Source organism: Tenrec ecaudatus, chromosome 7 (genome assembly GCF_050624435.1).
Source record: "Tenrec ecaudatus isolate mTenEca1 chromosome 7, mTenEca1.hap1, whole genome shotgun sequence".
Classification (NCBI taxonomy): Eukaryota; Metazoa; Chordata; class Mammalia; order Afrosoricida; family Tenrecidae; genus Tenrec; species Tenrec ecaudatus.
In genome coordinates this window covers 151,894,015-151,917,089 of record NC_134536.1, presented here as the reverse complement: position 1 = coordinate 151,917,089, position 23,075 = coordinate 151,894,015, and the positions used below count along the sequence as shown (strand labels likewise).

Sequence of the window (23,075 nt, the reverse complement as noted above, 5' to 3'; positions counted from 1 at the left end):
ATGCATTGAGGGAGTGTTTGAGTAGAGGCCCAAGGTCCTTCCGCCACCTTAATACTTAACCTATAAATATAGACACATAGATCTATTGCCCCATCCTCCTATGTATATTTGCATGTACATGTCTTTGTCTAGACCTCCGTAAATGCCCTTTGACTCCTAGCTCTTTCCTCCATCTTCCTTGACTTTCCTCCTGCCCTACTACCATGCTTCGTCGCCACCTGGGCTAGAGTATACCTCCTCTCTACGCAACCTTACCCTTGCTCATTTCCCACCAGGCCTGCCACTCCCCCTCTCTACCATTTTGGGTCCAATGTTGTTCCCTTGTCCCTGTGTTTGTTAACACCACTTCCTTAACCCCCTTACCCCCCACCCCAAGTCCCCCCGGAACTGTCGGTCCCGTTGTTTTTCCTCCAGATAGTTCATCCAGCCTATCCCATTCAGACAGACCTGTGGAGTCACTAACATGCACGAAAACAAGACAGAGGAAAACAAAGCAACAGTATACAACCAGACAACAAAACAACAAAAACAAACCACTGACAAAGAACAAAACACTTCACAAGAGAAAAGCTTGTAGTTAGTTCAGGGATTGTTTGCTGGCCCTTAGGAGGGTTTTCCAGTCCAGTCTGTTGGGGCACCATGCCCTGGCCCCAAAGTCCACTTTCAGCATTCCCTGGGGACCTTGCCATTCCATTCCCTTGCTGTTCCGCTGCACTCCCCCAGTGCTTTGCCTCGGTGTGGTGGGATCAGGTCAGGTGCAATTCCCACACTGTGTCTCCGGTGCTGTCCCCTGGCTTCCCTCCTTTCTTCTGGGCCTTGCTGTCTGAAAAGACATCCACCTATCTCCTTTGCCTGTGAAAACACAAATAGCCCCTCCCTTTGGGGTGTCAGCAATCTGGAAAATGAATGGTTCAGATTTTGTGGTTTGTCATCTCCTTCTTGTCCATCTTTCTTCTCCAAACATGGTTGCATCCTTCTAAAGGGAGCCCATCAGCTTTATTCTGCAAAAACATAATGCATAGCCCTTTCTGCAGGTGACAAATGGACCTGGATCCCAAATGCAATTTCCATTTTCTTGGGACTCCTTGGGATCAGCTTTCTCTGTGGAAGTGAAAATGTGTTTATCTGCCCTAATTTTGTTACAAGCTTTTAGTAAGGAGAAAATTTTTAGTTAATTGACCAAGTGAAATTTGTCATACATAAGATTACTCTTCTCCATCTTCTGTTTAAACAATTCTGATGTCAAAGTATTGCTAGCAATCTCCATTAACCTACTAAGTTTTGAACCAGTATAACTACTTAGATAGAGTTCATTTTTATGCAATATTGGCTCTCAGCTCTCAGAGAATCTGGAGAGCCAACTAATTGGGAGAACGTCTTACCACACTCAGGATGACTTGAAAAACAGAAAAAATTCTTTATTTCTTTCTTTTTTTTTTTAACAATTTATTGGGGCTGATACAATTCTTTTCACAGTTCATACATATACATACATCAATTGTATAAAGCACATCTGTACAGTCTTTGCCCTGATCATTTTTTCTCTTTTCTTCTTTTACATTTTATTAGGGACTCAAACAACTCTTACCACGATCCATACATATACATACATCAATTGTATAAAGCACATCCATACATTCCCTGCCCCAATCATTCTCAAGGCATTTGCTCTCCACTTAAGCCCCTTGCATCAGGTCCTCTTTTTCCCCTCCTCCTCCCTCCCCATTCCCCCCTCCCTCATATGCCCTTGGTAATTTATACATCGTTATTTTGTCATATCTTGCCCTATCCGGAGTCTCCCTTCCCCCCTTCTCTGCTGTCCCTCTCCCAGGGAAGAGGTCACATGTGGATCCTTGTAATCAGTTCCCCCTTTCCAACCCACTCACACTCCCCTCTCCCAGCATCGTCCCTCACACCCTTGGTCCTGAAGGTATCATCCACCCTGGATTCCCTGTACCTCCAACCCTCATATGTACCAGTGTACAGCCTCTGTCCTATCCAGCCCTGCAAGGTAGAATTCGGATCATGGTAGTTGGGGGGAGGAAGCATCCAGGATCTGGGGGAAAGCTGTGTTCTTCATCGATACTACCTCACACCCTAATTAACCCATCTCCTCTCCTAAACCCCTCTATGAGGGGATCTCCATTGGCCGACACTTGGGCCTTGGGTCTCCACTCTGCACTTCCCCCTTCATTTAATATAATATATATATACACATACATATATACATATACACATATATACACATACATACTCACACTTATATCTTTTTTTTTTTTGCATGATGCCTTATATCTGGTCCCTTGGGCACCTCGTGATCGCACTGGCCGGTGTGCTTCTTCCATGTGGGCTTATTTGCTTCTGAGCGAGATGGCCGCTTGTTCACCTTCAAGCCTTTAAGACCCCAGACACTATCTCTTTTGATAGCCGGGCACCATCAGCTTTCTTCACCACATTTGCTTGTGCACCCATTTGTCTTCAGCGATCCTATCATGGAGGTGTGCAGTCAATGATATGATTTTTTGTTCTTTGATGCCTGGTAACTGATCCCTTTGGGACCACTCGATCACACAGGCTGGTGTGTTCTTCCATGTGGACTTTGTTGCTTCTGAGCTAGATGGCCGCTTGTTTATCTTCAAGCCTTTAAGACCCCAGTCACTATCTCTTTTGATAGCCGGGCACCATCAGCTTTCTTCACCACATTTGCTTGTGCACCCATTTGTCTTCAGCGATCCTATCATGGAAGTGTGCAGTCAATGATATGATTTTTTGTTCTTTGATGCCTGGTAACTGATCCCTTTGGGACCACTCGATCACACAGGCTGGTGTGTTCTTCCATGTGGACTTTGTTGCTTCTAAGCTAGATGGCCGCTTGTTTATCTTCAAGCCTTTAAGACCCCAGTCACTATCTCTTTTGATAGCCGGGCACCATCAGTTTTCTTCACCACATTTACTTGTTCACCCACTTTGGCTCCAGCACAGAAAAAATTCTTAATAAATTTGTTCTGCTGTTTTCAAACTAACTTACCAAACAGACATTTTTTTCTCTAAGCCTACCAATAAGATTACAGGTTCAATTAAGCAGCATTGCCTTTCAGGCTTCTTTCACTGTAGGATTTTACATCTTGCAAAATTCTGATCTGGTTAATTTCACTCATTTCTTCCAAGTTAGATTTAGAGGAAGTTAGTGGGCGGCCTTAGGCCCTCATGGATACCTTAAGGATATGACCCCATATCCACAGTTTGAATACTTTTCCCTCCAATTTCTAATTCCATGTGGGGATGTCCGCACAATACCATCCCAAACGACCCCTTGATTTAATGTAGGGCAGTCAGACTTCTCAAGTACTCTTTCCTGACAGGTATAAAATTTTACTTTAGAAATGCAAGGAAACAAAAATTGACTTAAATGATCTTCCTATTTTATAAACCATGGCATATCAGATTTGATCACTGCCTTAACTTCTCCTTCATAATCCTGATCAATACTTTCAGCAACAATCTGAACACCTTGAGAATTCAGGTTGGACTTTCCTAGTAAACGTCCTATAGTTCTTTAAGTAGGAGACTCCAATCACCACTCTTAATCATTTCTGATTTAATCACAGCTTTTGGCTTTTCCTCACAACTCTAATCAACTCCAGTATCAATTCGAATTCCTTGACTATTTAGGTAAAAACTGTATTACTCTTTCAATAAGAGGCTCCTGCGGCGGCCCCCCTTTCGCCCAACGGGGGCTGCACGCGCCAGGGCCTCGACAGTCGGCCGAGGGGCGCAGGGAGGCGGAGGGGCCGCTGGGCGCCGCAGAGCCCGTGTGGCTGGAGTTCTTGGTGTGCCCGCTCTCCAAGAAGCCGCTCAGAATCAAGACCCGTGGGAACAGCAGTCAAGAAACCAAATGATGTATTCTACCAAGGAAATCTGCTGCAGTCGACCTCTTTAAAGTCTTAAAAAGCAAGGATGTCACTTTGAAGACTAAGGTGGCCCTGCCCAGAGCCCTGACCTTTTCAGTTGCTGTGTATGCATGTGAAAGCTGCCCTGTGAATAAAGAACACAGAAGAATCAGCAGAAGAACAAATGGATCTACATCTGAAGAAGTATAGCCAGAGGGCACCTTAGTAGCCAAGATAGTAAGACTCTATACTCATGTACTTTTCAGATCTTATCCATAGGGAACAGACTCAGGAGAAGGTAATCATGCTGGTGTCATGGATTCAATGGTGTCTCCCACAGACATGACTGGACCATGAATCTCAGTGTTTTGAAAGTTATGTAATGATGTAATTTGGGAATTGTATAAGGATGTGATTAGCCAGTTAGTTGTAAGGAAATTAACATGGGTGCGACCTCCTGACTCAGATAATAGTCCTGATGCAGGTAAGAGGTGTTCCCTGGGATGCGGCCTGCATCACATTCTGTCCGATAAGAGATAAAATCCAAAGAAACAAGCAGAGAAATGGGACTTGACTACCACCGAGAAAGAAGAGCTGGACTGGAACTTGTCTTGTGAACCTATGTTGTGTGAACCTCCGAGGTGCAGGAGAAAACTGATGCCAAGACACATGTAGCACTCCAAGAAGTTCCAGGCTCACAAGTATGAAAAGGACGGAAAGCCTTCCCCTCAACCAGGGCTCTGAATGTGGACTTCAGGTTTCCAAACCTATGAGAGGATAAAGTTCTGTTTGTTAAAGCCACCTGCTTGTGGTGTTTCTGTTAGAGAAACAATGGAAACCTGAGACACCTGATAAAGTTAGAGGGTCAGTGAAAAAGAGGAAGACCATTCCTGAGCTGGATGCCCAACAGTAGGTGCAACAATGGACTCACAGTGAAGATGTGCAGGACCGAGCAGGGTTTCTTCCTTCTGTATGTAGAATTGCTATCATTTGGAACCAAATTGATGGCATCTGACAACACTTAACTGATGAAGATCAAGGATTTCAGCCTTTAGCATGGATTACAACTCTTCATAAAGAAAATCAGAGTCCTCACAACTGGAACAATAGACAACAGCATGAGAAAAAATTGAAGTGGTCTAGAGTTCAGTATTGTTTAGGTGTACAATCAATATTCGTGGAAACATCAGCCGAGATCTGCACAGATGTTACCCTGAGGACTACGGTGTGCTTGACGGATGCATTGTTATTTCAATTGTCTCGTGCGTGTGGAAGTTGAGCATTGAACGAGGTACTCTAATGAATTGATGCATTTGGATTACTGTGGTGGCGAAGACTATCGAAAGTACCCTGGACTGCCACAAGAACAGATGAATCAGTTCTGGAAGAAATACAGCTCCGATACTCTTTAAAAGCAAGGATGATATGAGGCATCGACAAATGAATTGATTAATGAAGAGTTGGGAATAGCATATCCAATCATTGATGGAATTCCTAATATGATGCCACAAGCTGCCAGGAGGACACATCAAAATAAGAATAAAGAAAAAGCGGAGCAGACTGAACTATAATTAAAAAAAAAAACCAAACAGCTCAATTCTCTTACTAACATTTACCTAAGTGGGGGAGAAGAATGTTTCTGTCTCTTCGTACACTGACTGTCCTCATCCCACTCGTGTCCCTAGCAGGACTGTTCTACTCCGCCTCTGTAGAAGAAAATTCCCCCAGGACTGCACCAGCACGACCAGCCTGTGCTTTTACAGTCTGCTCTTGCCAATCACCATACCTGTTCATGTGTTCTTCCCCCTTTGGACTTGGATGGGTATTAAACTCTTCAGACATAATTAATGTAACCAGAGCCAAGATGGTCTATAAAATTAAAAAAAAAAAAGAGGCTCCTGCTTTTAAAAATCAACACACTGCTGTGAGGGCTTCTGAGCCTTTGGTTAGTTAGACTCACTGCAATGACAGAGACGGAGGTCTGGTCCCCTGCTGTGAAGTTGGGGGATACCTGTGATTGTTGCCACTCACAGATTCTGTTAGGCAGATAGGCAGGGGTGGGATGTCCATTGACCCATGCCCAGAGAGCCAAGCACAGAACAAAGGGCGGCACACTGAACATGCTCAGAGGCCTAGGGTTTCCCACGGTGGGCATGGGTGAGCGCTAAACCTGGATCGGCCCACCTGGGCCAGGTGAATTCAATTCAGCCAATGGGGTCGATCTGGGGTCGTCCACCACGCCTCTCCCTGGAATCCTTGAAAAGGCAGGAGCGGAAAGTCTGGAGGGAGAACTTGAGAGAGAACTTTGGAGGAGAACTTGGGGGAGAACTTGGAAGAGAACTTGAGACAGGACTTGGAGGGAACTCGGGAGAGAGCTAACAGAGTCGCAGGAAAAGAGATCTTAGTGTGACACTGAGCAGTCTCTGCCAGGCTGCCTGGTCTGGAGGAGTCCTATGGGTGCCGTGTAAAACCTGAAATTTCTTCTAACTCTCATTAAACTCACTTGGATCACGAGCCAGGCTTCAGCGTGAATTCTTTCTCCTGCGGAGCCAAGGACCGAGGTGTAACTGCCTATCTCCAGAGAGATCTAACAATTCCTTTGCTGGGTTTGGCAGAGGCTTTGCCTTCTGAGATCTGCTGGGTGGGGCCAGGATCAAGCTACTTTATTACCTGCGCTCTGTTCAGAGGGGCTCAGAGAACTACCTGCTACACTTTCCTTGGCTGGGCGTTACTTCCAGGTAAAGGTCCCCTATTGCTTAACTTTGAATGACAATTCTCTGCCCAGTGGCTACCTCTCGTAGTAGGGGAAAAGTCCAGTTTCCTTGGACTCTTTCCCTGGGTCTTTTCCGCTGGGAATTGTCCTATTCTTTTGCAATATCTGCCTGCCGTCTCTCTGATAATATCCCTCTGCTCCACATGTAAAGCATCTCCCTTTGGGCCTGGAGTAAGTTGCCAAAGCAGCAGCCATGAGGTTGGCCCTGAACTCATCTGTCCCTACATATCCTGGTATACCCTAACAGCACGCTCTGTTCCTTGAAAGGGCGTATGGCAGCTTGACATGATTTATTTGCGTTCTCAAATGCTAATGTAAGAATAAGATTATCCGCCACCACCACCACCCCCTTCCCCCCCCCCTGCCCTGCCACATTCTTGTGGACAGCATCTGTTAGGTTTCTCTCTCTGGCCTAAATCTCAGCCTCCGTCCTTGGTTCCGCGCTAGAAAGATTTCACGCTGAAGCCGGGCTCGTGATCCAAGTGAATTTAATGAAAGTTCAAAGAAGCATCAGGTTTTACGCGGCACCCATAGGATTCCTTTGACCATGCGGCCTGGCAGAGACTGTCCCAGGTCACGCAAGGATCTCTCTCATCCCATGAAAAGGACCAGGACCACCCAAGCAAGACTAGACAAGCCCCTCTCCCTTCCGGTCCCTGCCTTTTCAAGGGTTCCTGGGGAGGCGTGGTGAGGGGAGGAGCCTCTCCTTCTATGCTAAATCTCTCCATTTGCATTTCTTTGGATCTAATCTCATCTCTCCCTCCAGCACTGACTTGCTTGATAGCATTCTGATAGTATTCTTGATAGTATGCTATATTCTGGTGGTGGTGCAGATGCTTCTAGTCTGCTATCTCCTTCTGATTCAGACTTCCTTCTTCCAACTATGCTTAAAATCTTCTCATCTGCCTGATACGCATTCTGCCGGCTTCTCACCTGATTTAAGTCTGCCTAGTTTAGAGTCTTGCCACTGCTCTGCTGGTCCTGTTCCTTTGCTTCCTCACCCTGCAGAGGCTCCAACACTGTTTTAATCTGCACCCACAGCTCCCAGGCCTCCGTGGGTATGCTCTGTCCTTCGCTGTGGGCTTTTCTTTAGTTAATGGTACCTTACCCCAGATCTCCAAATCAAAAGTTCCTGACTCCAGAAAAGAAGGATTAAATGTCTTTAGCACTTGAAGAAACTCATTCTCTTATTCTTTACCACTACATTGTGTTTCTTCAAGAGGTGGCAAAGCACGGTACTGTAGTCTGTATCCTTGCTCTTTGCCTGACCCATATCTCACTCAGACTAAAAAAAACCACACACTTAAAAAAAAAACTCAAAAAAATGTTTTCCCAATTCACCTTCGTGGTCCGTTGAGGCTGCACAATTGTTACACGGGATATAACTCAAAAGAGTTATTTTCCTACAAGGCCACACGTGATGGGTGCCATATGTCAGAGTATGCTAGCCCCTAACATCATCACGAGTCTGGTAGGCACAATTGTACAGTGATAATAAGTAAAGATCATAGTAAAGTCATAGAGAGCATGAGAGATCGAAGAGAGATTGAAATAATGGAGTTGAACACATTTCACAGTAGCATGTTCACTTCAGTCTCACTTGGTGGTCCACGTGGAGAGAGAGAGATCTTTATTGCTAACAAAGGCTTTTATATTCTCTGGGGATGTGCAAGCTCCCTAATTACAGGTGAAGACATGTCACAGGAAAGGGTTGTGCTATAGGTTATATAGTAGTGGGAGGGGGGTGATCTAGGGGTATCCACGTAATAGGAAGGGGAGAGATTGGGGACACACATGTGGCAAGATGGGCGGATCCTAGATTCAGGATGGCAGCCTAACTCTGGATGTCACTGAGCTGGTTTGACCTGTTCTCTGGATCTCCATAGAAACCATTATCAGTAGGGTATAAACCCCACCTACAGGGACCAGACTAATGTCTGCAAGCCTTTAGGGAGAAGTAACCCATTGTCCTTAACAGCAGGGAGTGGGCCCCACCTGTGGTGGGCCCAGACAGTAGTCTGGCAACCGACTGCCTTCAGGGAGGTAACTTGACAATCATTCATCATTAGCTGCAAGCAGTGTCCTAAGTCTAACATATAATTGGGGGGAGACGACTTGGGAGAAATCTTTCTGTTTCCCACAGACAGGCAAGATTCTTCCTGGAATGAGTGCTTTTGAAAGCTTTGCCCTATCACCATCCCCCACTGCTTGTGTAAATAACATCCAGTCACTTTTAAGTATTTAAACTGTACAAGTCAACAGTCCTTGCACCGTGGCACGAAACGTTGGCATATACCTGTAAAATTTCCTTTACTCAACAGTGTTTTATATTCTATACCATTGTCTAAATTATAACACTACCAATGAAATTAGCATTGCCCCAGGGAGATGATTTATAATATTCCATATTATAAAATGATATATATAAACCAGATATATGAATGGATTTGGGGCTCACACTTAATTCTAGCCCCCATATAAGAAGAAATTAGTTCTTTTTACATGATCCTTCTCAATACTTGCCCTCATGAAAAGATCACTGAAGCTAGCAGTGCCATAGAAGACTCTGATAAAGAAACCAGTTGGTGTCTGGCTACCAGAAAGAATAGTGTCTGGGGTCTCAAAAACTTGTCTTCAAACCAACAATCATCTAAGTCCAAATGGAAGAAGCACACCAACCTGTGTGATCGGAAGATTGTAAATAATAAAATCCAAATCAGAAGGAGAGAATGGTATCAGAATTTAAACTGTGAACTCCTAGTTTGCAGAAGGCTATGGAGGACAGTGGAAGCCCAAACTCCACTCTAGGGTCCCCACGTGGTTGAAGCCTCCGGTGACTCCCCTCTGATAATAGTACAGGGATGTGGATAGTCTTACTATGAGACAGAGAGCATTGTAAAGTCAATTATGGCAGATGCAGTGAGGTTAAAATGTAATAGTTTATCATTTGATCTCACTTTTAACCCATTTTAAAGGTATTCTGGTTTTTAATATTTTCTGCTCTTTAAGATTGGAGTTTTTCATATAACTTTCCTCTAGTTCTTTAATGCTTCTTTCCCCCTCCCCCCACTCACCCATCATGATCCCAATTCCACCTTATAAACCCAGCTAGACCAGACATGTACACGGGTACAGAAAAGAGCTGAAACACAGGGAATACAGGACAGATAAACCCCTCAGGACCAATAATGAGAGTAGTGATCCAAGGAGGGTAAGGGAAAGGAGGTGGGGTAGAAAGGGGGAACCGGTCACAATGATCTACATATAACTCTCTCCCAGGAGGATGGACAACAGAAAAATGGTGAAGGGAAAGATCAGTCAGAGTAAGACATGAAAAAATAATAACAATCTATAAATTATCAAGGGTTTACGAGAAAGGAGAGTGGGGAAGGGAGGGAAAAATGAGGAGCTGATACCAAGGGCTCAAGTAGAAAGAAAATGTTTTGAAAATGATGATGGCAACAAATGTATAAATGTGCTTGACACAATGGATGTATGTGTGGATTGTGATAAGAGCTGTATGAGCCCCCAATAAAACGATTTTAAAAAAAGATTGGAGTTTTTCTCGGCTTTGTCTAATCATTGTTGTTGAGTTTGTTTGTTTGTTTGCTTCCTGTTTGTGTTTTGAAAGATTTTCTATATATAAAATCCAGGACAGTTAGACCTACAGGGATAGTAGCTAGATTGGTCATTGCCTAGGGGTGTAGCAGGGGTGAATGAGGGGAATGGGGAGCTGACAACTATGAATATAAGGCGAAATGTTCTGAAATTGAGTGTGGTAATGATTGCACTAATCTTCTTAATAGATGATATGTGACCTATAGGGCAATAAAGCAATTGTTGTTTTTTTCATTTATTTATTTATAATCATTTTATCAGGGGCTCGGACAACTCTTATCACACTCCATCCATCCATCCATTGTGTCAACCACATTTGTTCATTTGTCAAAACAATTTTTAAAGGGCATAATTTTGTGAAATCTATTACACAGCCAAGTCTTTCTGTAAATGACTATAGATTCTTGAAGTATTAGACCTAGTCGTCTTTTTTTTCTTAATTAATCATTTTATTGGGGGCTCTTACAAATCTTACAACAATCCATCATTCAGTAGTATTAAGCACATTTGCACATATGTTTCCATCAACATTTCCAAAACAATTTCTTTGTACGTGAGCCCTTGGTATCAGCTCCTTTCCCCCTTCCCCTACCCTTACCCACCCTCCCACCCTCGTGAATCAATTATATGTTATTATTGTTATTTCGTGTGTTACACTGTCTGTTGTCTCCCTTGCCCACCTTTCTGTTATTTATTCCCCTGTCGGGGGGCATATATCTAACCTTATGATGGGTTCATCCTTTCTCCCCTGCCCCCCCCCACCATTCCCCTACACTTATGATATCACTACTCCCACTGTTGTTCCTGTGGGTTTTATCTGTCCTGAATTCCATGTGTCAAGAGCTCTTATCTGTTCCAATGTGTGTACTCTGGTCTAGCTGGATTTGTAAAGTAGAACTGGGTCATGGAAGTGGTGGGGGCGGGGGGAGTGGAGGAAGCATTCAGGAACTAGAGGAATGATGTGTGTTTCGTCAGTGCTATACTGCACCCTGGTTGAATTGTCCCTTCCTTGTAACCTTTCTGTGGGGGGAGGTTCAATCATCCACAGATGGGCTTTGGGTCTCCACTCCAACCCCCCTCATTCACATCAATATAATTGCTTCTTTTGGATCTTTTGACACCTGATTCCTTCAACACCTCATGTTCTCACAGGCTGATGTGCTTCTTCCATGTAGGCTTATTTGCTTCCCTGCTAGTTGGTTGTTTGTTTAATTTCAAGCCTTTGAGACCCCAGATTCTACATCTTTTGACATCCAGGCACCATCTGCTTTCTTCACCACATTTGCTTATGCACCCATCTTGTCTTGAGCAATTGTGTCGGGAAGGTGAGTATCAAAGAGTGCCAGGTTATTAGAACAAAGTGTTCTTGTGTTTAGGGCGGCCTTGAGTAGAGACCCAAAGTCCATCTTCTATCTTAATATTTAACACATAAATATATGTACATTGGCCTCTATCCCTTAAAAGGAAAGTCAGTTTAACTTTCTAAATTGCCAATATTCCTTTGTAGATTAATAACAAACATTTTATAATCACATGTGTGGGGATGATAAAGTAGGTTTTATTTGTTTTTTAAAAGTTAGTTTCACAGGAAGGGACAGGACTGACTGGAGTGCAGAAGTAGTAAACAGTGTAGTTACTGAAAAGAATTAAAGCACACACAAGCTACACAACAACACACACACAACAATAGCTAAATTCCAACAATGCAGCTGTGACATTTTTTTCAGCAGTAACTGGAGGAGAGGACCATTCTACTTTAAAATGTGATCATTTAAGCATATTGCTCTAGTGATTAAAAACTAAGTTGAGCTCAGCTCACATCATGATCCTGACCTCCACCGGAGAGTATGGTTTTTTTCTTTACAGGCATCTGGAGTACTTGGGTCAGGGCATGTTGAATGGAATGTCTCTCTCTAAGGGGTTTTATAAGCAGTGGCTAGAAATGAAGCAGACGTTTGGATGGAACCCAATTTCTCTTCAATAACCTCAGGTAGAACTGTCGCCAAAGGGGATGCTGCTCTGTCGGGTGGATGTTTCACACTCTTGCCTCTTCGGTCTTCCCATCTGCTCTGACCCAGGTTTGGAAGGCTTCTTGGGGCTCGCTTGGTTGTCTAGTTTGTGATGTCAGGTTCCCCTGGAGTCCTCTTTGTGCTCATTAGGCTTGTAATACATCATTTTGTGAGTGTCCCATGTTTCTGCTTTCTAGCACAGGGGTGTTTTTTTGTGGGGGGGCCCTGTTTTACTTTGCTTTATTTATTTGTCTAATTTCTTGACACGGTTGCATGTGTCTTTTCCTAAGAGCACCATGGCTTGGAGCCGTTTGGGGACTGTGACCAGTGTCATGTTTTTGTCAGGAGCACAAGAAACAGTCCTATGGAGGAACTTTGGTAGTTTGCTTTTTCACCGGGCAAGGAATCAGATGCACATGTTTGGTTGCATGCGCAGAGACATGGTCTTGCAGGGTAAAAGAAAAGCAATGCTACACAGTAACTTAACAAACAAGCAACACTGCTAAACAGCTGTTGGCAGCCCAATCTCTGCCCAACTTTTACCATGATACTAGAGCTTGGATGGTCTTCTTGAGGTGGCCAATTTGGTATCAGTAGTCATTCAGGCAAGAGGCTGGCAGCAGAATGGAACCTGGCAGCCGTGGGCTCATCCTAATGTACCCCCCTTCCCTTTCTGCAAAGTGGTCCTGGTCAGCTTGTAGATAAATGGCAGGGGCCAAGATGATGAGAGAGACTGACTCTGGTTCTTGTCCAGACAGCCTAATGACACATCTCATTGGTGACTACCTCGTGATCTGGACTCGGTGTTACTCGGGGCTCCTTTGAGCTGATCAGGGGGAAACTATTAGAAAGTAGTCCGCAGTCCTCCTTTTTAATTCTCCAAGGACTGTTTACTCCAAGAGTGCCTGCCCTTTATGTAAATAGAATTTAGGCTCATTAAAATGTAAACATTTTAAATATTTTCAGTACACTCTATTTGCATTGTGTGTTAAGTTTTGTGGGATTTTTTTTTTCATTGGTAGTATGTGAGAAGACACATTTGGTAAGGAATAAACAATGACAATTTAGCAAAATGGAGGGTTTTTAAAAAAGATGACAATCAAGAGCTAACTTTTAGGATGTGGTAGGGAGATTTGCCTAGCACATCTAATATAATAGAAGTGTATTGAAGTATATAATGAGTTCAGAGTCAGTTCAATTGGGAAACTTACACATACATAAACATCTCTGGTTAAATTAAAGGTTTTTTAAAGTAATTTATACACATTTGAAGAAATTGGACCGGCATAGTTTCTCTCTGATTATATTTACTAATTTTTGTTTATATTGTTGGCATTGCTCAATCCTGTCCTTTGAAACTTGTTACCTGGGGTCATTTCCCAAGGAGAGTAAATAGCATCCTTGTGTATCCTGAAATGGGAACTTTGGACTGAAAATATGAATTGAGTAAAGTGTGACGGCAGGAAGATTTTGTGAACTAAACTGGAAACTTTTCATCTCCAAGCTGAAAAATGCACCCTGCAGCTGGCAGATGGCTTTTCTACAAATAGCTGCATGCCTGCTATGTGTAGGAAGCAGCCACTAAATCAGACAAGGATTTTTTGTTCATGAGAAACTTACATTCTTTAACAGGGGCTGGTCTTAGCACTCGCTAGAGGATGCGTGGTTTCAGTTCCTCTCTCGACATCTTTGGGAGAAGACTTCCTATGAAGACAGGCTTCTGTTGCAATGAAAACAGTTAAAATTGTGTTTAAATTATTTTCCTAATGTGGTAAATTTATATTCAGAACCACTTTAAATAACCCTGGTGAACGCATTTGTGGTACTTTCAGTCTGGTTAAGAAGTAGTTGTATTTTCATTGTTTAGAGGACCTCAAGAAGTATTCTTACGAAATTATACAAACTTTTATTAAACAAAAAAAATCAAAGTGTGAAGCTATGGTTTCTCATCACAGGTCCACACATGTCTGAAGAGCCCTGGTGGGGACATGGGTTACTAATTGGACTGCTGACCTTAAGATCAGTTATTCAAAACCACCAGCTGCTCCCAGAGAGAAAGACGAGGCTTTCTACCCCCATAAAGAGTTACAGTATTGGGAACCCACAGAGGCAGTTCTACCCTGGCCTATCGGGTTGCTATGAGCTAGAATCGACTCAAGGACAGTGACTTGATGGTTTAACCTTTTCAAAAAGAATCCTATGTTCTTCCATTAATACCACATCAAAACCGCAGTTTCCAGTATTCCCAAGGGACTAAAACTGTGTTCCCTGTCTATGTTCTTGGAAGTTTGGGAAACAAAAGAAGTCTGAGGGGACAAGAATGGTCTGTAAGAGGGGTGGGGTAAGTTTTCCCAAGGGAATTCTTGTAAGACAGAGCTTGCTTCCTTTACACATTAACAGGTGCAATCTTGTAGTGGGAAAAATATATCTTGGCACAACTCTCCTGGCCTTTTTCTCACCAATGGAGTTCACAATTTTCTTACAATATTTTTCTAAGAAGCATCCAGAGTTCCCGGTGCTCTTGGGGAAAATCTATCAAGATTATCGCTTGGGAACCCTTCAAAATAGTCACCATAACCTTCTAAGCAGACCCCTTTGTCCTGAATGGAACTGGCTCATCAGATCCCCTTGGAAGTCTTTTTTTCAATTAGACTTTTTTTTTGAAAGCTTGTCTCCAGTCTTCCCCTGATTGAACAGACATGGCTAAACATGCTTTGTGCTTAAGCCAGTGTATTGTGAACTAGAACATTAGTAGTAATATTTTTACTTATTTTTAGGCATGCTGTTTTTAATCTTACACACTTCAGCCAGAAAAACACAAAAATCTCTGTGTCACCCATATCATAATATATATGCACAGTTTTGGTCTGGGTCTACATTAGGATTTTAAATTACAAATGCAATTGAGTTTGAAGATCCTTGGATAGCTCTACATCTAAATCTACTTGCATATTAAACTGTAGACAAATCTTCAAAAAGGAGATTCATAATATGCTCTTTAGGGAGGGAAATATGTAGTATACATTTACAAAGGTTTGCAAGTCCCTCTTCTCACAAAATCTGAACTTCATGTTGCTTCTGAGTTACCAGGGTCTTGAATTCTTTTGGACTAAAAATGAATTGGTGTAACATGTCCCCAAAGACTGGAGTAGGCAGAAGGAAATAGAGCCTACAAGATGCATGGCAGGGGAATTGAGTGTCTGAGGCCAGGACTCAGCACTCCTGGCACTGCCTGGTCCTCTGAGTAACAACCCAAAATTCTGCTCAAGAAGCTGAAGGAAGACACCCAACAAGCTCCCTGCTGAAGAATGGCTTGTCCTCCCCTAGCCATGGCCGATCCAGCCTGGTTAAAGTGAAGCTGGTGGAAGGTGTGAGCGCTGAAGACTTTTTGAGCATTCCCTTTAGTCTCTGTCACGTCCCTTGATTCATAATCCCAGGAAAAAGTAGTCTTACCAAATCATATTATTTGGATAAATGCAAGGGGGCACCCCTCCCAAACTGGAACTGGGCTGGGCAGAGCGGAGATTCTGTAGTACACATTCTTCCCACTAGGCACGCATCGAGCAACTCGCTCTGGTTAGTGCACCCATGGAGTCACCTGGGAAGGTTCTCTCTGGTCACAGTGAATTTTTTAGTAAAAGCAGTTTCACTTGAACCTTGTTTTTTGTGATAGCCAATTTAAGAGAACAGCATGTGGCTGTGAACTTTTGTTTCCTGCTCAGGAAAAATGCCACAGAAATTGTTGTGATGTTGAACACAGCTTCCAAGGAGAGTGCCAAGGGAAAAACTCAAGTGTAACCGTGGTTTTCTCATTTCCAAAAAGGTGAGATGTCGATTGATGGCAAACCTCATTCTGGGTGTCCATCAACTTCCTGAACAGACAAAAATGTTCGCTCATAGCGCATTATGTGTTCGTTCCACCAGGTCTGATTGTTAATCAAGCTTTTTATTCACCAGTTCTGAAAAGATTACATAACACTGTGTGACAAAAATGACCTGATTTGTGGCAGACAGAGGACTGGTTTTGCCACCACAACAATGCATCTGCTCATGCAGCCATCTCAGTATGCCAGTTTGGGGCAAAAAACAGCATGCCTCTCTCGCCCCATGCATCTTACTCACCTGAACTCACTCCATATGACTTCTTTTTGTTTCCAAGGATGAAGACGGACATAAAAGGACAGCGATTTGATGCCATAGAAGAAGTGAAGAAAAAAAATTCGGGAGGTGCTGTCAGTCATCCAGTCAGATGATTTGAAAAATGTTTCCAGTGATGGAGTTGCAGGCTTGACAACTGTATAAAGTGTGATGGGGAGTACTTTGCAGGTGATGAGATTGTTTTGTAAAAAAAATTTAAATACATCGCTTTGGGGGAGGGGGTCATTCCGGGAGTTTTTTGGTACCCCCCTCAAATCTTATAACCAAGGATTTTTCTAGAGATTCATCAACATTATCTGCAGGCACAGGCACAAGAGGCCATTGTGGACACCTGCATTTGAACTGATTGTTGAGAGCAGAAGTCTGGGATCATAGGGCCAAAGAGCCAATGTCATGGGCAATGGCTCCCTCTGTGAGTCATGAGTCCAGGTTTCACATGATGTTTGCTCTACATTACTAAGCTCTATCGTCTCTGCCATTGCACTTGAATGTCCAAGTTATTTCTTCAGTATCTTGAAATTCAGTTGAGTTTCATTATGTGTGTCTCATTACCTGGGCTTTCCAGGAATATTGCCTATACAGGGTTCTGACTTGCCTAATGGGAGTTTGTTGATGTGCTCAGTCACATCTGGGAGTGGGGTGAGAGTTAAGGTTCCCTTCTCCTCTTATAAGCAGAGTCTGCCTCAAAATACACTGAGTGGAGTCAGGCACCCCTTTATCTGTATGGCTGTAGCAAGAGTAAGACACTATTTTGATAAGTATGTTTTCATGTGACTTTTTGGAATGTCACCCAGCTCCTTCTAAGAACATGAGAGAAAATAACCTCATTGACCTGTTTTCAGATTGACTTGAGAACTGTGTGTGTTAAAATGTTAGGCACCAGTAACAGATGCCTATGAATGTGGTTTGTGACAGTATTTACTTAAACTGAGAATGAATGTTTCCAAACCCAGCCCTAGTGTTTCTCCTTGACTTTCAAAAGGTTTGTTATAGCTTTGTGGCTTGAAAAATGTCTTTTATCAGCTCTGGGGACTGTTTTTTTCTTTCTTCACATCTCCAGTTTAGACTCTGCTGCATGTATTACCTCTAAACAAGACTGAACCCAAAGCCCCAACTTTGGGGAAAAAAATTTAAAGCAAAGTATCTTACTTATTTTGCACTTTAAACCCTAAAATGGAATCTGGAGGCATTTCTGGTGGTCATATATATACATATACATATATGATATATATATGATATATATATATATATGATATATCCATGGGCAGTACTTAACCAAAACCAAGCTCAATGCCACTGGGTCAATTCTAACTCAAGACAACCCTTGAGCAGCGTAGAATTGCCTCCGTGTATTTCTAAGTCTGTAATCTTGACAGGAGTAGAAAGCCCCATCTTTCTCTCAGCAGCTTGTGGGTTTCAAACTGTTGACCTCATAGTTAGCAGCCCAACGTGTAACCACTGTTCCACCAGGGCTCCTCGTAGGATTTAGGGATCCTGCCAAATATCCTTCAGTACACAGGACAGCCCCCACCAGAGAGAATTATCTCGTTGAAAATATCAGTAGTGCCAAGGTTGCAAAACCGTGAGCGAATAGTATGGTATCGATGTTAGTTCTCTGTTTTGGCAATGTTCTGTGGATACGCAATATACTCATATTGTCTTTGGGTCACTCTCTGTGTTGTTGTTTTTTAATTTATGAGTCTTCAATGATTTCAGAATAAAAGTAATCCTAGTGAAAGATTAACCTTAAAAAATTCTACCACCGAAAAGAGACAAATACCAAGCCAAGGTGTTTTCAATTGCCTCATATGCATGTGAAAGGTGTGCATTGAATAAGGAAGACTGAAGAATGCATTCAAATGTGGTGCTGGAGACGAAGATTAAAAAAAAATCCCATGGACTGCTAAAAGGACAAACAGGTCTGTCTTGTATTGGAAGAAGTACGGCCAGAGTGCTCCTTAGAAGCAAGGATGGTGAGACTTCATTTTACATATTTTGGACTTGTCGTTCATGGAGACCAGCCCCTAGAAAAGGACGTCATGTTTGGTAGAGTGGATGGGCAATGAAAAAGAGGAAGGCCCTCAAGGATATGGATTGACACCTTGGCACCAGCAATGGGCACAAGCATAGGGACAATTGTGAAGCTGGTGCATGCAGGACTGGGCAGTGTTTTATTCTGTTGTGCATATATTCCAGGTATTTAGTCCAAAAAGATTTCCTAAATATGTATATTTTCCTTTTACCAATAGTAATGTAAACTGTATACAATTAGCTAGAATAATTGTAGTAGTTACATAATCTGGTGTCAATTTGGGACTTGAGAGGATTAACAGTTAAGGAGTGGAGTCTAGTCTGTCAATCAGATCATAGCCACTGAGACCTATGTGTGGGCATGGCTTTCTCCTGAGAATTATGGGAAATCTGGTCTTGGGAGAGACTCTCTACTCGCTCCCTGGAGACATTGAACTGAAAAGACACATGGAACTAAGCTAAAGCACTGAGCTATAGAAGCCACATGGACCTACTGTGATGCAACCAGACCTCTGAAACCAAAGAAGCCTTGTAGAGACCCTTGCCAGTGCTGGGATGTTTACAACACTAGTGGTTCCGAAGACTTTCTAACCACTGCCTGTGATCATCCTGGATTCAGCATTGTTGCATGTGTTTTGTGAGTCTGAAGAGGACTTTATAGATTGGTATCAGACAAATGGGCTAATATTGGATTTATGGACTTGATCTGGACTGGGCTGAGACATTTTCTCAATATTCAATTGCTCTTGGATATAAACCTCTTTATTACATACATATGTGTGTCTATGGATTTGTTTCTCTAGTCTACCCGGATGAACACATTAATGATACTATTATGAAAATTACCAAATATCTCATGGGGTTACTTAAATTATTTCTCAACAAACTGCCAATGCTTCCTCTAAAGTGGACCAGGGATATATATATATATATACTTTAGATATATGAATGGATTTTATGATAGCATTTAATCATAAACCCTAATCTAAGAGTAACTAGTTCTTACAATTTGGCTCTGCTCAATATTACTCCTCATGAAGCCATCACTAAAGATATGAGTGTACCAGCCTGTCTGACCACGAGTTGTAGAAGGGACCAGTTATCAGATATCAAAGAACTAAAATTCATATCAGTGGTTGCCCACCTTCCTGAAACGATCACTGAAGACAAACGTGTGCATAAGCAACTGTGGTGAAGAAAGCTGATGGTACCTGGCTATCCAAAGATATAGCACCTGGTATCTTAAAGGTTTGAAGATAAACAAGAGGCCATCTAGCTCAGAAGCAACAAAGCCCACATGGAAGAAGCACACCAGCCTGTGTGATCACGAGCTGTTGAAGGAATCAGGTATCAAGCGTCAAAAACAACAACAAAAAAAACCCCATGTAATTGTAAATGAGGGTAAGTGCAGAGTGGAGACTCAAAGCCCATTGGTAGGCAACTGGACACCTCCTTACTGAAGGGTTGTGGGGAGGAGATGAGCCAGGCAGGGTGCAGGGTAGCAACGATGAAACATAACTTTCCCCTAGTTCTTAAATGCTTCCTCCCCCCAACTATCATGATCCCAATTCTACCTTACAAATCTGGCTAGACCAGAGGATGTACATTGATACAGATAGGAACTGGAAACACAGGGAATCTAGGACAGATGACCCCTTCAGGACCAGTGGTAACAGTGGTGATGCCTACAGGGTGGGTGGAAAGGGGGAACCGATTACAAGAATCTACGTATAGCCTCCTCCCTGGGGGATGGACAGCAGAGAAGAGGGTGGGGGGAGATGTTGGACAGTGTAACATATGACAAAATAATAATAATTTATTAATTATGAATGGTTCATGAGGGAGGGAGAGGGAGAGGGAAATGAGGAGCCAAATAGGGCTCAAATAGAAGGCAAATGTTTTGAGAATGATGGCAACAAATGTACATATGTGCTTGATACAATGGATGATGTATGGATTGTGATAAGAATTGCACGAGCTCCCAATAAAATGATTTTTAAAATTTCAAGAAGGAAAAAAATATGAGTATTATAGCAAAATATGATGAAGAAAGCACATGGTAGCTGACTCCCAGAAAGAACAGCTTCTGGGGTTCTTAAAGGCTTGTTTTAAAACAAGCATCCATCTAAGTGAGGTGTCAGCATGGAAATGCACTAGCCCATGGGATTTAAGGATTATAAATAAAATCCAAGATCAGAAAAGGGAATTACATTAGAGTTTAAATTCTGAGGCACCTGGCTTTCAGAAGACTGTGGGTGACAGTGAAAGGCCAAAACCCATTAGCATTGCCTTCATGCAGATGAAACCTTCAGCGAATGTCCTCAGACCATTAAGCAGGGACGTGAATAGCCATTCATTCACACAGAATTCATTGGAAAGTAGGTTACTCCAGATACAGTTAGGTTAAAATTTTACATATTATCATTTTCCTTTTTGACCCATTTTAATTTGTTCTAGTTTATATTTTCTTCTTCCTTCTCTTGGATTAGGATTTTCTGTATTTTATTTCGTTGTCATTTGTTATTATTATTATTGGGGTATGACTTTCTTCATATAAAATCCAGGGTAGGTAGAGCTATAGAGGAAGTAACTAAATTAATAGTTCCTTAGGGTTATGCAGGGACCCTTGGTTACATAGTGGTTAAGAATTGGTCAGCCATTGAAATCACTCCATAGCAGATCCACCAAAGTGTTACAGACTCAGAAACCCAGACCTACAGGGTCACTATGAGTCAGAATCATCATGATGGCATTAAGTTTGACTTGTTTTTTGGTTTAGGATTATGACAGGGAGGTTGGGGGTAATGGGGAGCTAATAATAACAATGGGTACAAGAATGCAGAAAACGTTCCAAAATTGATTGTGGTGATGAGTGCACAAAACTTTAAAATACATTAAACTCTTTGAATTGTATGTCCTGTGAATTACATGTCAATAAAACTGCTAAAAAAATAAAAGAGGGTGAGCTTTGTTTGGGAGATAGGCAGCTGAGCCCAAGACACACCATGGCTCAACGTTTGTGAAGCGACTCCCTTCCTAGTTCAGGTGTTCACCACTGGCCCTACATTGGTACTATGCAGCAGAACAAAAAATAACATTCAAAAAGCCAACCCCAGATACTGACTGACTGCTGGACCTTGCCATTGGCCAGGATCTCCCCCTCCAATGCCTGTAGTAGTTTCTCAGGTGATGAGCAGCCTGGTACGCTGATTTCTAGAGATGTCTTGTAGAAAAAGAAGCGCCCAACAAGTGAGAATTTATGCAAGAAACTAAGTACTTAGAGTCACTTGGAAGACATGGATGACTATGCATTGACAGGATGGTCGAGCGTTCCTGTACAAGTTGTGTGGTTGTGTGACAGGACCACTTTATCACACTTAAATGTGCGAGTGCCGCACAAGTGGCCAGTGTGAAGGTCAATGACATGGAGCAAACAGTCTTCCATGTTCCAATATGCCTCAGAGAAAAGAGGGTGACAAGGACATGGATTTGGAAGTTAGTGGACTTTGGTTCAAATCTATTGCTTTTGAGGCTGCCCAATAATTGGCAACTTCAGACTGTCACATACTTTCTATTTTTAAACTTTCTTTGCTGTATGTGAGATGTCTTACTCCTACAGACCTAGTTTTGCCTTAGTGAATGAGCGTTATCGAAAAATTTATCTCATTGTTGACCACTGTAAAGTTGGGGGAGACATTCTGGTGGAACCCTGGGACCGGAAGCTAGTGAGTACCTGCTTTGCCTGAGCTCATCAGTCAACATTCCATGTGGTGAATGTAACTCTGGGTTTGCATTCTGTAAGGTTCGATGGGCCATTCACACCCCTTGGTGCAAACCTTCTCCAGCTCCACCCCTGCCAAGCTTCAAGCCTCAGCTGGGTACTGAAAGCTGTACCCTCCCCCCCCCCAAAAAAAGAGAACTCCCCCCTGCTTTCTGCAATTGGTTGGTAACTATGGCATTCGGAAAATAAACATCTGAACATTGGGAGAACAAATGAATTTCCAAATTCGGGAAACAAATTACAGTAGCCCTGAAATGTGCCAACCAACCATGTGTTTCTTGTTACCTGGTAGCATACATTTTATTTGTTTCTTGTTAGTCATGTGATAGATGGGATGAGTGTTATGCATATATGTTGTAATGATGCAAGCTATCCTATGTGGATATGTTCATCTGGCTTATGTAGTGTAAAGGATTAAATTGTGTCCCTCACAATACGTGCTGTAAATCCTAACCTCTATGTCTGTGGTTATCATCTTATTTTGGAATGAGTTATCTTGTTATGTTAATGAGACAGGATTAATATAAGGCATATCTTTAGTCAATGTCTTTGAGATATAAGATATTAAACAATCAATTGAGAGGAAAGAGAGATGTCAAGCCACATGAAGATCCCCTAGAAACAAAAGCTGGAAGAGACAGGGACCTTCCACAGAGTCATCAAAGAAAAAAAAAACACAACAGGCTGAAGTCTTAACCTCTGGTACCATATTTGGAAACAGGTCCTTGCAGATATAATTAGATAAGATGAGGTCATTAGTGTGTGTGGGTTAGACTTTCTTTCTGAATGGTGTTTTTCAAAGAAAAGGAGAAAAG

The 23,075-nt window shown here is 42.6% G+C and overlaps 1 pseudogene; it reads left to right on the top strand.

The window, feature by feature from the left end:
* Positions 1–5,523: 5,523 nt before the first annotated feature.
* On the top strand, positions 5,524–5,738 carry LOC142452992 (phosphatidylinositol N-acetylglucosaminyltransferase subunit Y-like; annotated as a pseudogene).
* The last annotated feature ends 17,337 nt before the right edge of the window (positions 5,739–23,075 follow it).